The following is a 17,191-nucleotide window of genomic DNA, read 5'->3' on the forward strand; positions in this document are numbered from 1 at the left end:
AATAAGTAAATAAAGAATATTCTTTTGCTTCAGCAAAGTCACAGAGTACTTTCACACCTGAAAGGGTATAAGTGGTGGTTTTCTTTATTTTAAACCATCATTCAGGAGGATCTGAGATTAGAGCGTTGGAGTGGAGGAAGCTGGGTGGATGTTACTTCTGTTAATCACTGGCACATGGATTTGTGGACGTGGGTGCTTGTGTGTCCTGGGGGTTGAAGGTAGATTGAGAATGAGGTTGAGAGTTTGGACGATGTATGTAGAATGTGAGCTTTATCCACGCATGTCAGAGTGAGCTTCAGAACCCAGAAGCAGGGAGCCTCAGAACGGAGAGAGGCGCCTTAGATGCTCAGCACCCTCTGCGCACATTCCAGCAGGAGACCTTCCACATTCAGGTGGCAGCTTGCACTGTGGGCGGTTTATTACTCATGGGCAGATCATTCCACTTTTGGACTGCTTCAGTTATAGAAGGTCCTTTCTTATGTTCAGGTAAAATGTCTACTTATCCGTCCTAACTGTACTCCCTAAAAAGTACTAATCACTGTTTCTTTCTATTATGGAATGGTGTCGTTTTAACATGACTGCCGTGACTTATTCCAGTTGTCTTATCCTGTACTTCTTGCTAGTGAAATGAATGTTTGGGAATAGTATTTCCTGGATCATGTGTTTCACATAGGCCACGATTTCCTCTTCACTGTCTACTTGCTTATTCACAGTTTCCAGTTTCTATGTGTTACTTTTTTCTTTGAATAGAGAGAATTTCCAAACTATAAGATATATACATCTTAAGTTTATAGTTTAAATTTTGACATTTGTGTCCACATGCCTATGAACATTTTCCCAATCAGGATGTAAAGCATTTTCATCATCCCAGAAAATTCCCTTATGCTCTTTTATGGCAAATCCTTCCTGGACAACTGCTCTTCTGAGTTCTATCACCACAGACTTTATTTATTTTTAATATTTACTTTGGAGAAGGAAATGGCAACCCACTCCAGTATTCTTGCCTGGAGAATCCCATGGATAGAGGAGCCTGGTGGGCTACAGTCCATGGGGTCCCAAAGTGTTGGACATGACTGAAGCGACTTAGCAATACTTATTTATTTTTGGCTGTACTGGGTCTTCACTGGTGCATGGGCTTTTTTCTAGCTGTGGTCACCGGGGCTCCTCTCTAGCTGCGGTACATGGGCTTCTCATTGTGGTGGCTCCTCTTGTTGAGGAGCACAGGCTCTAGGGTGTGCGGGCTTCAGTAGTTTGCAGCTCGTGGGCTCAGTAGTTGGGGCTCACGGACTCTGGAACACAGACTCAGCAGTTGTGCGTGGGGTTAGTCGCTCTGTGGCATGTGGGATTGTCCCAGATCAGAGATCAAACCCATGTCTCCTTGATTGGCAAGTGCATTCTTTCCCATTGAGCCACCGGGAACGTCCTATTACCTTAAGCTTTTATTTTAACTTCATATTAATGAAATCAAACAGCATGGGGTCTTTTTCATTTGGCTTCTTTTTTTCAGCATGGTTTTGAGATTGATCTATGGTGGTGCATGTGTCAGTAGTTTGTTCTTTACTCACACTGAGTAGTATTTCATTGTGTGAAATCATCCCTATTTGCTTCTTTCTTCTCCTGTTGATATGAGGTGTATGCATCCCTCTCTATCTTTGATCCCCATCAGTAATCTGACCTCCTTTGTTCTGGCATTGTACTTTTATTGATCTAACCTAAGATTGCATTCGTTATCAGAATGTCTTTATTGTCCTGTTTACATGATGATGGGCGGAGAACAGCAGGGCTTTGCAGCAAGATTGCAATAGATTCAAATCCCGGATCTGCTTCTTATAATCTGTAGGACATAGAGAAATTATTTTGTCTCTGTACTTTTGTAAAAAGGTAATAATAACAATGCCTGTGTCTCTTTGTCCATGGTAGGAGCTTATGGCACTCAAGAAATATTAGTTCCTATTCACACCTGCCCACCTGCTTTTTTTCCCCTTTTTTTGGAATTGTTTATTTTAATTGGAGGATAATCAGTTTACAGTGTTGTGATGGTTTTTGCCGTACATCAGTATGAATCACCCACAGGTATCCTGTGTCTCCCCCATCCTGAATGCCGCCCCTCTTCCCACTCTAGCCCCCCAAATTGTCTGTGAAACTGTAGTATAGTCTTGTCACACCATCTCTCTTCTACATGCGTGAATTTTCGTAAACTCCTGTGCCGTATTTCCACATTTATCCTTTTTGTTCTCATGTTAATTGTACCCATCATTTTACCCCACTGAGACCTGCTGGCTCCTGGCTTGACCAAGCAGCAGGGTTACTGTCTGTCTCGGCCCTGTGTCATCTATGGATCTGGTAAGCAGATCATTGTGTACTCTTTCAAGTCACTCTTAATATTTGGGCAGAAGAGAAATACGGCCTTGGCATAGAATTGACAAACCACCCTTTAGTTTGAAATTGATCAACTCATCAATACTCTTTGCATACTGTGTTGCAGGCAGTTTGAAATCCACTGAACTATGTTGTTTTTCAGTTATCTTTTCACAAGATGTCAAGTGAGAGAATTCTAATAACCTATAGGATTCAAAGGCCTTGGAAATTCTGCACATATAAAGAATAAATTATGAGCATCCCTTTGGAATATGTCTTTGATTCATTAAAATTTCCTGGAAAAATTTTTAATAGTTGACCTCATAATTTGAAGTTTTTAAAAGGTCATCCCTGATCTACTGGAGGAAGAATGTGGCCTATCGTGCTTAAAATGGTTCTTCAGGGGAAAAACCAGAAACGCAATGATATTAATATTCTGTAATTTAACCATTTTGCCATTTCTCTGTGCCTTTTTACATCTTGAGCCTGCAGAGTTGATTGCTTTCTTAAGATTTTTAATGAATAAGATTGCATCAGATTCTTTCCTTGCATTATGACCTCTGGGATAAAAATACCTTCAGATCCAACAAAGAGCAAAGGTTAGAATCATAATCTTTTCTACATATATTATCCTATCTTGATTTTTAAAAGTATTGTTTTGTTTGATTGAGACAACTCAACACATAGTGTACATTTACCTAAAATATGTGCTTTTTAAAATTAAATTTCTCTGTTTTATTTTGTTTAAAGAAATATTTTTGGCTGCACTGGGTCTTCATTGCTGCTCAAGGGCTTTCTCTATGTTGCTGTGCTCAGGCTACTGGTGGAGATGGCTTCTCTCGTCGCAGGGCACCGGCTCGAGGAGCTTGAGCTTCAGTAGTTTCAGCCTGTGGGCCCTAGGGCGCGGGCTCCGTCATTGTGGTTCACGGTCTTCATTGCTCTGCGTCATGTGGGGTCTTCCCGGATCAGGGACCCAACCCATGTCCCCTGCATTGGCAGGCGATTCTTTCAGGCTAACGCTCTCCCAACTGAGCTATTCCAGCTCCCTTGGCAGGCGATTCTTAATCCACTGTGCCACCAGGGAAGTCCTGTGGTTTGTTTTTATTTCTCACTTTTTGGGGGGATTGTTTTTAATGGTTACCATTTTCTCATTCTTGAATGTGAGAACAGATCATGTTATTAAGCAGAGCCTTCATATATAAAGTAAAATTTCTTCCTACTTTGAAAATTTAAGGCCATTTTGTTCACATGAAAGGCAAAAAAAAAAAAAAAAAAGGCAAGTTGATTTGGAAGAGCCTTGAAGGCAGGGGACACGCCAGGTATCTTGACCTCATTACCTACTGCTGTGTTTTGCACAGTATAGGCACACAGTAAAACTGTATTAAATTGTGTTGAAGGGGGATTAAATTAACTTTTATTGGTTTTCCACACATATAATATGAATTTCAATTCAATATATATCTAGCGGTGTATTTTAGTAGTTCATGATCATTCTTACTAAACATCATCTGTCTAAAAAAAATAAGTTTTTTTTACTGTTTTGAAAATGTCAGAGGAGGAAAGTGTTTCTTCTGTAATTCTGCAGTTGGCAGCATGATGTGTCTAAGATTCAAAGGAGAACATCTGGGAGGATGACATCTTCAGAAACCTTTGGAATAACTTGTGTGATCATGCTTTCTCAAAAGATACCTGAGTGAGGATAAAAATTTCCTCTGTACAAATTCCCAGCAGAAGAATTTTATGTAGCATTTAGAAAAAAAAATTATCACATAAACTCGTACGGAGAGCTCTTTGTAGCTTGGCTTCTTGGAAAGGTAAGAGCTTGTAAGAAGGAACGTCCTGGGGCCGAGTCTTTGATTTGCAGTCATTAGATGACCATTATTTATTGCTTTGTTTGTGGCACATCTTAGTCATTTCCTGTTAATTGATTCATTCCTTCATTTCAAGATTACTGTATTCACATAGAAATCCTACCTGGGTCTTCAAAGGTTTCCCAAAGCACACTTCTTTGGTCTCTAGCTTTGTTTAATTTTTGTGTTAGGGAAAGTTAACAAAATGAGGGAGGAACTAACTGAAAGCATTTTCTTCATTATGCCCATCATTGTGTTCGATGTCATCATTACCATCTTCATTCTTACCCTTAACTTTGTCAACATTGCAGTTGCAGTGAGCTTCAAGGTTAAAGCTTTAGCATGGATTAATTTTTTAGCTCTTGAAGTAGATAGTTTTAAGAGAGATGTCTGTTTACATGTGAGTTAGTCTGGCAAGATAAATCAGAGAGCCTAACACCAAATTTAATATCCACAAGTATAATAAGGATTTGTGATGCTTTCTAGAGGACCTGAGGTCTATAAACCAATGAATAGTTTACAATGAGACATAAATATAGCATATAAAACATGCAGCCTTTTCATAGTGGAAAGTCTAGCTGTGTTTGAGGTTTGGCAGTGATGAAAGAAAAATAATGTTACAATTTTACATAAAGATGGCTTTATGTTTCAAATATTAATATGCATACTGTATGGGTTTAATTGGGCTGGAGGTATTAACTAGAAAAAGGGGAGCAACTGAGGACCAGAGAGACTCCCCTGGAGGTGAAACCCCATGGAGCCCTGCTTAAGACCTAGCTCCTTCACTGAAAATAGTCTGCATTTGGGAATGAAAGGACCAGGGAGAAATTCACTTAAGAAATACCTGGAGGATGTTCTGAAATAAAGTGAAAAAAAAAATCTCCCAAATGAATAATTTATCGCTGAATCTTATGCTAAATTCTCATTTTCTTAAGGAACACATGAACAATCTGTTAGAGATGAGCCGTTCTTCTTGAGGTGCCAATCTCAGCTTATGTTGACTTGACAGCAAAGCATTTGCAAGCACAGTACATTTTTCAAGTTCAACTTTGTTCATTCATTTTCCTGCAGATCTGTATAGTAAGTCATGGCCAAATTGCCCAGCCATAGGAATGCTTGACACATAGCCTTCTCTCCCAGGAGCCCTGACTTCAGCAGAGTTGCCTTAGTAATAGCCCCTGAACATGGGCTCAGAATCTCAGTACTAGCTGGTAGTCCCCACAGGCTGCAGTCTGTTTCACTGCCAGCTCGCTTCCGAGTTCACCACTGGAGTCCAGGTTAGTTGAAATGCCTGGCAATGCCCATCCCTTCATGTGGTTTGAAAGCTTCAAGTAGTTAATTGAAAGTGGATATAAGGAAGCAGAGGCCTTGCTATTCTTTTTGCTAAAATCAGGAAATTACTCTGTAGTTGAAAGAATCACTCTGTAGTTGAAAGGTAAAGAATTGATGCTTTTGAACTGTGGTGTTGGAGAAGACTCTTGAGAGTCCCTTGGACTGCAAGGAGATCCAACCAGTCCATCCTAAAGAGATCAGTCCTGGGTGTTCATTGGAAGGACTGATGTTGAAGCTGAAACTCCAATACTTTGGCCATCTGATGTGAAGAGCTGACTCATTTGAAAAGACCCTATGATGCTGGGAAAGATTGAAGGTGGGAGGAGAAGGGGACGACAGAGGATGAGATGGTTGGATGGCATCACCAACTTAATGGACATGAGTTTGAGTTAACTCCAGAGCTGGTGACAGACAGGGAGGCCTGGTATGCTGCAGTCCATGGGGTCACAAAGTCAGACATGACTGAGCGGCTGAACTGATCTAAGGATCTAGTTAGACTCTGTGACCACAGCTCCTCTCTAGTACAGACTTTCGTTCCCAATATTGATATCAGTATTTATGTGCAATAGTTATCTGAGAATTTTGCAATAGGTTGGGAGAAAAAAAAAATGAAGGAAGGGTTTCCCTGGTGGCTCAGTGGTAAAGGATCTGCCTGCCAATGCACAAGATGGGGATTCAATCCTTGATCTGGGAAGATTCCACATGCCTCGGGGTGACTAAGCCCATGAGCCACAGTACCGAAGCCCGCATTCCCTAAGGCCTGTGCTCTGCAAGAAGAGAAGCACTGCGGTGAGAAGGCCCTGGGCTGCAAGGAGAGAACGTCCATGTGTGACAAGGAAGACCCAGCACAGCCATAAATAAATAGGATAATAAAAATACAAAAGAATAGGAAATGCGTACACTCTTTCAATGAGAAGTTCCAACTTAAGAAATCTATGCTTTCCAGTTGAAAACACCTAAGTGTATAGGTTCAGGGATGTTTCCCACAGCATCATTTGTAATGGTGTAAAACCTGAAGTAACCTAATGGTTAACCAGTAGGAGAATAAAGCATATATAAGATTGAATATTATGCAACAATGAAAAAGAGTAAATGAAAACCATATGTATTGGTTTGAAAGGACACTTGTGATGATGCTAGTTACAATAAAAAGGTATATTGCAGAGTGCTCTGTCATATAATTGCATTCAAAGTAAATAAAGATTGTGTGCGTGCATGAATAGAATAAAAAGATATGATAAGACACACCCCAAGATGCTATCATAAGTTAACTGAAAGGCAGGAAGGAGGCTGCAGAGACAAGAGGACAAGGATTACCTTTTTTTGGGTAAACATTTGTGTGGGGTATAGAAGTATTAGTTTGCTGATGCTGCTCTAAAGTACCACACACTGGGTTGCTTAAATCACAGATATCTCTTATGTCATGGTTCTGGAGGCTGGAAGTCCAAAATCAAGGGGTCAGCAGGGCGGGTTCTTTCTGAGGACTGTGAAGGGGGGACCTGCCCTGGGCCTCTCTCCTCTGTCTTGTCAGTGGCTGACTCTGTGTTTCTTCCCAGCATCTTCTGTGTGTGCATGTCTGTCTCTGTGTCCCAGTGCTCCCTTTTTATAAGAACACCAGTCACACTGGGGAAGAGGCCCATCTGACTCCAGTGTGGCTGCACCTGAGATCATTGCACCTGTAACAGCCCTGATTCCTAATACAGTCCCATCCCGAGGTGCTGGGGGCTAGGACTTCAGTATCTGAATTTGGGAGAGGGGTGCAATTCAACATGTAACAGCAGCTATGACTTCTGTAATCTTTTTAAAAGACAGAAGTGAGGCGAGTATAAAGAAAAGGACACAGGGCTTGGCGTCAGGGGGCCACAGAGGTTCCAGACTTGCTTCTGCTGCTCTCAAGCTTCGCTTGCACAGCTCATCTCTCATTGCCCGGGTGATTTTTCCTTTGTAAGAGGAAGCTTTGACTTAGCTGATCTCTGAAGCCTATCATACCTTGAAGCAATCTGCATCTCTGCACAACCTGACCGATTTTTCTGGGTCCAAGGAATCCTCATTCTTTGCCGCTGGCACACCACGTGGGTCCCCAGGCGGTGCATCTTCTCCTCAGCCTTGTTCTGTGTTTAGTACAGCTCAGATGCTATACTTTTTCCCCCACAGTGAGTCAAACCACTTGAGTGCCTGTGTCTGGGGAAACGGCCCTGATGTTCCCCAGGTGGCTCAGTTGCAACCAGCCTGGGATGATAATTTATTTGCTGTCATTCCATGTATGCATTAGTCCCCCAAATAAATATAGCACCACTTTTTATGTCCTCAGGTGATAGGGTGCTTATTTAGCTTCAGGGACTTTCCAGCAAAGAATTTCTTGACCCCAGGTCCAGACCTCAAAGGGCCTCAAATTCCACTGAGTGATCTTCCTCCTATGTGTAATTGCCCCAATTAGTAATGTAGATTTTCTGGAAAAGCTACAACCTCCACCCGACTGACTTGGGAGGACAGTGAATACCATTTTTACAGAGTAACTCTGGGACCAGTTTCATCTTAGGAGAGGAGTTCAGCCCACCACGGCCTTTCTCTAGCTCATCCGGTGTCGCAGCTCCTTTCCGGAGAAATGCCTCCTGTCACGTTTCGCCAGACTCTCTTGCTTGCAGTCTGGTAAAGTGGCTCTGAAGTCATTTAAACGAATGGGCCAAAATCTCTCTTGTGGGCTGTGACAGTCCCTCTTGCTGATGCCGGTACCAGCTGTGTCTGAGAAGTTTTCTTCACCCAGCAGTTCAAGTTCTTGCAGGTCTTTAGGTGAAGAGGGTGCTTTCAAACAAGACAAAGAAGCTGAGTCTCTGCAGGCTTTTCTTCTATCTGTTCGTTCTAACTGGTGTTGATCACAACAGCTAGGATACGTAGAAGATCTAGGATCTGATTTATGGCAGAGACAGGTTTGCGAATAGTTTTAACAGAGGGCTGGAAAAAAAAAAGTGAAAGTGAAGTCGCTCAGTCGTGTCCGACTCTTTGCGACCCCATGGACTATATAGCCCATCAGGTCCCTCCATCCATGGAATTTTCCAGGCAAGAATACTGGAGCGGGTTGCCATTTCCTTCTCCAGGGGATCTTCCTGACCCAGGGATTGAACCCAGGTCTCCGGCATTGCGGGCAGACGCTTTACCAGCTGAGCCACCAGGCAAGCCCAACAGAGGGCTAAAGGAGATCAGATATGTGTGAGTGGCTTCACTCATGATGCTTTAATGGGGGAACACTGAACCGGATGCTGTGCTCTGAAATGTGTGTTAAAATGCATGGGGATATGTTGTCAAAATATACAACTCTAATGAATATATTTTGCACATGTCATAATAGTGTATACTTATGACATTTTTTCAATATAGCTTTTTATTTATTTATTTTCAATATAGCTTTAAAAAAATTGGAATATAGTTGCTTTACAGTGTTGTGTTTCTGCTGTCCAGCAAAGTGAGTCAGCCGTGTGGTATGTACATCTCCTCTCTGTAATGGACTTAGCGTTTAACGGACAAAGCATTTAGTACTGTTCCCTGTGCTATAGAGTCAGTCCTCACTACTCATCTATTTTCTACATAGTATCACTAGTGTGTAAATGTCAATCCGAATCTCCCAAATCATCCCACCTGTGCCCCCTTTCGCCCTTGGTGTCCTTACATTTGTGTTCTACATCTATGCGTGTCTATTTCAGCTTTGCAAATAAGATTGTCTATACCATTTTTCTAGATTCCACATATGTGCATTAATATATAATATTTGTTTTCCTGACTTCATCGCATATTATGGCCTTTAGGTCCGTCCACATTTCTGCAAATGGCACAGTTTTGTTGAGTACAACTTTTATTTGCTTTCATTATTTTTACTTCTGGGCATTCCTGAAACTGTCTGAATTTAGTATAAATTCAAACTACCGAGTTAACTTTTCTTTTAAATTCTGGAGTTGGGACATTTATGATTCCCACTGATCAATCTGCAACTTCAGTTTTGTGGGTGACTAATTCCAAATGGATGAAATATTAAAACCAATATAGACACGTGGGGCTGGGTATCGATAACTCTGAAGGATCGCCACTGCAGGAAGGCAAAGAAAAGGCCCACCTACTTAGTATTAAGGCTGATCGGTGGCTGTGGAATAGCTAAGCTGAAGTGCCCTGTCTTGCTTGTTAGCTTGTTACCGATTACCGTAAGGAGTTAGTCAGCCCTGCCTTTGCGTTTGGATATTCAGTTACAGGGCTCTTGTGTCTCACATGAAAGGTTTTAGCTGGATAAACAATCTCTTTATGGCTGCACTGTGGAAATAGAAAAAGTTTAAGTGTTTCTTCTGTTTATACTCTCTCTCTGTAAAGTGATAATATCTGTAAAGTCTCCAGTTGGTATTTGAATGGTAATGGGGTGTGCATTCGTATTCTTATCTAGGACATGCATAAAATAGCAAACTGTGTGTAAATATATGCTAGAAAGAAGCTGCTCTTTTAAACCTCTGTGGGAAGTTCATGTGGCTGAATACTTGTGATTTCTCTGACTTCCATATTCTTTGATTTTTCACATTTTACCCTGGTTTTCTGTCACAGAACTATACTGGATGCGGTGACTGGTTCCATTTAGGAGAAGTTATTAGAGTTTCTATGGGAGAACAATTCCACTTGGCTCCTAAGGAGCCATCTTTTTACATTGGTCTATGCATGTATCTTCTTGTTTGGTTGCCAAGTTGTGTCTGATTCTTTGTGACCCCATGGACTGTAGCCTGCCAGCCTTCTCTGTGCACGGGATTTCCCAGGCAAGAACACTGGAGCGTGTTGCCATTTTGTTCTCCAGGGGATCTTCCCCACCCAGGGATTGAACCCACGTCTCCTGCGTTGGCAGTAGATTCTTTACCACTGAGCTATCAGGGAAGCGCCCCGCATGCATATATACTCTGCTCAGCTTAGGTAATTTTAAGACTATGGACTCACTGAGGAAAGAGGCCATGATAGAATCATCTCCGTACTCTTCCTAGTGCTTGTGGAAGGTATTTGGTGAGTATTTGTAAAATGAATAGACTTGGTCAAGTAAGTGATTATTTTAAAGACACATTCAGTTCTTTTAGAAATAGTAGTTAAGCTTTTCCTTCAAAAGGCCTAGTGTTTTGATGCAAACTTCATTCTGATGACGCACACAATGATGCTTTAGATGGGTCACTAGAAGGTCTGAAATCATCAGCTTCAGTTAAGAACAGACCCAGATTTACTTTTGGTTTCTCTCCATTGAATTATGTCCCACACATTGGCCATAGATATTAACAGAGAAACCAGCAGTCTGAGAACGGATTCCACTCTAAACATTTTCAGCTTAGGGAGGTTTTCCAGTAAAATCCCGATTGTCTCTCAGAGTGCCATATTCTTTTAGTTTCCCACCTTATGCTTTTTTTTGGTGAAAGATTTCTAGTTCTGTTTAAAGATGACTAATACAGAGAAAGAAGTCCTTCAATTAACAAAGTCGTGTGCAGGGAACATAAGAATCTTTCCTTCAGCGTGATTGATGTATAGGTGACAAAGCTGGAGAGAAATAGTTATGCTGATTGCAGAGCAGAAAAGGACTTTGTTGACTAGCGTGGATGAAAGCATACTTCTCTCACAAAAGGTGAGCTCTGAAGAGCAGACAGTCTGTTTCCTTCGTTACTTCTTTCCTGTAACTTAGAATGGGGCCCATAGTAGGCTCTCACAGGTAGCTGCTAAAGGATTAATGGCGTGATAGAATTTTAATATCCAAGTTATAGATCAAGTGAAGAAAGGTAACTTTGGTCTAACCTCCCCCAAATTGCCATAACTGCCTTTACTGTTCTGGTTTGGAAGTAAAACTCCAATTCTGTGTTGGAATGTAAATGACAATTCTAATATTGAGTCTGTCGATGACTGGGCAGATGCTTTTAAAAAGATGGGTCTCAAGTCTTGGTTAAATTTCTTTTTAATGAACTTTGTGTTTGAGATACTTGCAGATTCATGTTGCAGTTCTAAGAAGTAATACAGAGAGAGGCCAAGTGACCTTTACCCAATTTCCTCCAATAGTCACTTCTTAAAAAGAAATAGTACAGTGCCACAGCCATTGATCCAAGACGTTGACAGTCAGGGCAGAGAACATTGCCACCGTAAGGATCCCTCGCGTTGCTTACTGATAGCCAGGGCTCTCGCCTTCTCTCCCAGCCTCCCTTCTCAGTCCCTGACCTCTGGTTGATCTCCTCTCCATTTCTATCATTTCATCATTTTAAGAGCATTACTGTCTATAAATGGAGTCACATAGCCGGTAACCTTTTGGGATGGGCTTGTTACTCAGCGTCATTTCCTGAAGTTCATTGTAGTTGTGTTACCTGGCAGAGGAGACTGGGGGAGACCAGTCTCCATCAGGCAGAGAATGTACCATCCATGTCCTGCTTAGCCCCAGTAACACTACCCTGGGAGGGGAATCAGAACATCACCGGGTTTTGCTACATGGGGCATAGAAGACTAGCTTTCTGCTTGGTTCTGTCAAGACCATCCAGTGGGGGAGATGGGTGGTCTCTGCCTGCTTCTGTGAGGGGAGTGGGGCGGGTGCTTTGAAGGGGCGCTGCCTGCTTGGCCCTAAGCGAACCGCAGCCTTCCCGCCTGGTTATATGGGCTGCATAAGGAGACCCTGCGCACGCAGCTGCCCCATGTTTGTAGGATGTGTTCTTTCTTGCTCATTTTCAGTGTCTTCATGTGCTTGCTCGGTTACATCCAGGGTTTTCTGGTTGCGGGAAGGGATTGATCTGGGAGGAATGGGGACTGAGCCATCTTGGCAGAACCAGAAGTCTCTGAATCTTCCTTTTCCGGAGAATCCTATACAGTTTTTCTCAGTGCGCTTTATGAATTGTTAACTTTGACAGAGGACATCACTTTTCATACTCTGTTCTAGAGTGTGTAATTTCTCTTGCTGTTCAGTATATCTTGTGTTTGTAAGTATCTGCATTAAATTCTTTAAGACTTTCATCAGGGTAAGTATTTAAGTATGATTTGATAGGTCAGCTTAGGGGCAGAAAAAGATGAGGATGGAGTTCTTTCTGAAATTGTCTCATAATTTTTAAGTGTTACTTTACATGTTTATTTTTCAAAACATCACTCTCAGACAGTTTGGCTGATAGAAACTATCCATCATTTTGGCATTCTGAAGACTTGCAAGAGAATTCCTTATGATCGTAGGGCAATTTTGTCATACTTCTAAGTGGAAAAGTGAGTCTCTCAGTTGTGTCTGACTCTGCAATGCCATAGACTATACAGTCTATGGTATTCTTCAGGCCAGAATACTGGAGTGGGTAGCTGTTCTCTTCTCCAGGGAATCTTCCCAACCCAGAGATCGAACCCAGGTCTCCTGCATCGCAGGTGGATACTTTACCAACTGAGCCACCAGGCAAGCCCACTTTTAAGTGGAAGGAGCGATGAAATTTAACGATAGTCTAAAATAATTCATCTAAGTATGTTTTCAATATTCAGACTGGGCATTATTGATCATAGGCTGTTTTACTCCTTGTTTTTTATAGTGTCCTTGTTCACTGACTCTCCTCTTTTTCCTGTAGCTCTTTTTTCCACAAAGGCTCAGGAGCTCCCCTGTTTCTTTGTGGAATTAGAGTCATTTCCAGTGTATTTGCCTATTAGAGCTGGAGATTAGGGAAGGAGCCAATAAAAATTACACTAAGGAAATTAATTAGCTTCAGCCATAAAACTTTTCAGCTGGAGCTGCAGGTCAAATGACCTCCCCCAAGACAAATCTTTCTAAAGACAACCTCTAAATGTCCAAATCCCTGGAGGCAACTAAACTATGTCCTTATTAATTAAAAGTAAAGAATTCTAAGTAAGCATCTCTTCAGGTAAAGGGACTGCATAAGAAATTAAATTGCCCAGTGGTTTTGCTTTAATTTGGGCAGCCAATCTGAACCCAATTTATAGTTTCAATCTCTGACATCCACATGTAGGAGTATTTATTTGCACATATGAACATTCACACTTAACACAAATATTAGACCCAGAAATTAATGAATATATTTTATACATTCAAAAAAATCCCTTGTGTAACCTTGTATTTATTTTAGTTGCTACTTAATAAACATTTACTGAACAGGGGAATGATTTAGGTCATTTGACTTTTCTTCTCATTCACAACTTCTTGGGCCTGATCTGTGGTTCTGCCACTGCTGCCTGGTGTCATCTTTCTTTTCTTTTTTTCTATTTTTAAAAGTCAGGTTTATTAAAGTATAACTTACATATGGTAAAATTCACTCTTTTCAGTGTACATCCTATGGATTTCAACAGATCTGTTCTTTCAGTGATGGAGCCACCCTTGTGATCAGTGCCATTAAACTCCTAATTCTTTCACAGCCCCTGGCAACCAGTAATCTGTTTTCTGTTCCTAAAATTCTCTCCTTTCCAAAATTTCGCATAAATGGAATCAGACAATAGGCAGAATTTTGACTCTGTCTTAAGTATTCAGGTACAGGTTTTTGTGTGAACATAAGTTTTGGAAGAAAAGCTATGAAGAAGAAAAGCCTTGGAAGAAAAGCTATGACAAACCTAGACGTATATTAAAAAGTAGAGATAATACTTTGTCAACAAAGATCCATATAGTCAAAGCAATGTTTTTTTCAATAGTCATGTATGGATATGAGAGTTGATTCATAAGGAAGGCTGAGTGCCAAATAATTGATGCTTTTAAACTGTGATGTTGGAGAAGACCCTTGAGAGTCCCTTGGACTGCAAGGAGATCAAACCAGTCAATCCTAAAGGAAATCAGTTCTGAATATTCATTGGAAAGACTGATGCTGAAGCTCCAATACTTTGGCCACCTAATATGAAGAGCTGACTCATTTGAAAAAACCCTGATGCTGGGAAAGATTGAAAGCAGGAGAAGGGAATGATAGAGGACAAGATGGTTGGATGGCATTACTGACTCAATGGACATATGTTTGAGCAAACTCCAGGAGACGATGAAGGACTGGGAAGCCTGGCGTGCTGCAGTCTATGGGGTTGCCGAGAGTTGGACGTGATTGAGTGACTGAACAACAATAGAAGTTTTCATTTCTCTGGGATGAGTGTCCAAGGAGTGCAATTGCTGGGCTAAATGGTGGTTGCATATTTTGTTGGGTTGTTTGAGTTAATCTTTCTGAATACTTTGTCGTCACACTGCCCTGATCATATTCACAGTCCTGGCATTTACAGCTCATTGTGAACTGACCCCATCTAATCTCTTCCACCTGCTTTTCTGATTGGGGTTAGTCTTCAGAATGCTTCCTGATTCTGTTTTTTTTTTTTTTTAAGGTTTTTTTTTGGGGGGATGTGGAACGTTTTTCAAAGTCTTTATTGAATTTGTTACAGTATTGCTTCTGTTTTATCTTTTGGTTTTTTGGCCACAAGGTTTTTTTTTGTTTTTTTTGGCATGAGGGGTCTTAGCTCCCTGACCAGAGAGTGAACCCGCACCCTCTGCATTGGAAGGTAAAATCTTACCCACTGGCCCACCAGGGAAGCCCCCAGATTCAAGTTTAGTAGTGCTGTTTCCCCCAGTCTTCTGCATCCATGCCTTAGGTTCTCCCACCTGAGTGTGTGTCAAGTCTTCCTCCTGCCCCGCATCAGACTCCTGTCTGTGTTGACCTCCTGTGTTCTCTTGCTGTCTTGCTTTCATTTGCCTCTAAAATTTCAGCTCATTTCTCATCTCTTCTGTTATGCCTTCTGTAAATACTTTAATACATGCTGTTATATTCTCATATAACCATTAAGACACATCATTGCACCTCAAATTTATCCTGTTGTACATAATATCACATCTTTTTTTTTTTCTAATTTAATTTTTGCTTCCCTCTAGCCAGCAATTTTTTTTGTTACACTGTTGCTTACTCTGCTGCTGATGTCAGATCTTCAAACCATAGGTTCTCATGACACTATGTAGCACCTTCCTAGCAGTGGTCACAATGGGGTTTGCCCAGAGCCTGGTGTGAGAGTGCCTCTTGAATCTCCTAATTCTCACCACGTGAGTCACTCCTATTCATTTTTCAGGACTTGGCTTCAAAGTCATTTCATCAGAGATGACTTTTCTAACTCACTGACGAGGTCACTTTACTAAAGCTCATTAGTAATTCTCTTTCATGGTACCTGTATTTTTTTTTTATAATTACACAGTAATTTGTTCCATTCATTCAGTGAATATCTGTTGATCACCTATTTTGTGGCAAGTAATGTTTTAGGAGCTAGAGATATATTAGTGACACAACAGATACAACTTCCTGCTCTTATGTTTTTATGGGAGGAGATGGATAATAAAAAAAGTAAGTGATATTAGAAGATGTATTAGGATAGTCTAAGTTATGCTGTGGTAACAAGAAAACCCAGCAAAATTAAAAGACGCTTACTCCTTGGAAGGAAAGTTATGACCAACCTAGATAGCATATTAAAAAGCAGAGACATTACTTTGCCAACAAAGGTCCATCTAGACAAGGCTATGGTTTTTCCAGTGGTCATGTATGGATGTGAGAGTTGGACTGTGAAGAAAGCTGAGCGCTGAAAAATTGATGCTTTTGAACTGTGGTGTTGGAGAAGACTCTTGAGAGTCCCTTGGACTGCAAGGAAATCCAACCAATCCATCCTAAAGGAGATCAGTCCTGGATGTTCATTGGAAGGACTGATGCTGAAGCTGAAATTCCAGTGCTTTGGCCACCTGATGTGAAGAGTTGACTCATTGGAAAAGACCCTGATGCTGGGAGGGATTGGGGACAAGAAGAGAAGGGGACGACAGAGGATGAGATGGCTGGATGGCATCACTGACTCGATGGACATGAGTTTGAGTAAACTCTGGGAGTTGGTGATGGATAAGGGAGGCCTGGCGTGCTGCGATTCATGGGGTTGCAAAGAGTTGGACACGACTGAGCGACTGAACTGAACTGAACTGAGCACCCACAGATGATCTGGGTTCTCATAACACCATTACCACTTTAGGTGTTCAAAGCCCAACTCTGCTTTCCTGAGTCTTTCCAGGACTACGGTCAGTTGTGGAAGAGTGGTTGTCGACGCGGGAGATTTAGAAAGTAAGCTGAGCTGCTTGAGGCCAACCAGCATGTGCTTCCTGTTGTGTGACCCCTGGTCCTGCTGTCATCATGGGTCAGCAGTGAGGAGGAGCTCATAGGCGATCTCATAGCCGAGCTCACGCAAGTGAAGCCTGGTTCACCCGAGGAGAGGCCAGTCACCTTCAGAGTCAGACTGAGCTCTCCTACAGTACAAATAACTAGACCAGATATTGTGCAAACATTTTCTGAAATAAACTTTAAATCTCCAGGAATTTGACACTTCAGTTCTGAGTTTCTATGCTGTCAGACTTTCCCTGAGGCAAGGTGTGAATAATGTCTGTCTCTCTGGACAAGAAGAAATGCAGTAAGAAGCAAAGAGGAGAACATAGCTTGAAAAATCTTGTCTGCCACATTGTGAATGATGTAGTGTGATGTGGAGGCATTCAGACTTCAAGAAGAAATCCGAGACATCGGAGGCCATCCTTTGACCATCCACTGGTCAAAGGAGTCGGGCAAAGCTACAGGAAGAAGGCAGGACGTCAACCCATAAATCACAAACAACTTAAACTACCAAAAGAGAATCAGCATGTCAGGATTTTCATGAAGACT

Source organism: Odocoileus virginianus, chromosome 22 (assembly GCF_023699985.2).
Source record: "Odocoileus virginianus isolate 20LAN1187 ecotype Illinois chromosome 22, Ovbor_1.2, whole genome shotgun sequence".
Classification (NCBI taxonomy): domain Eukaryota; kingdom Metazoa; phylum Chordata; class Mammalia; order Artiodactyla; family Cervidae; genus Odocoileus; species Odocoileus virginianus.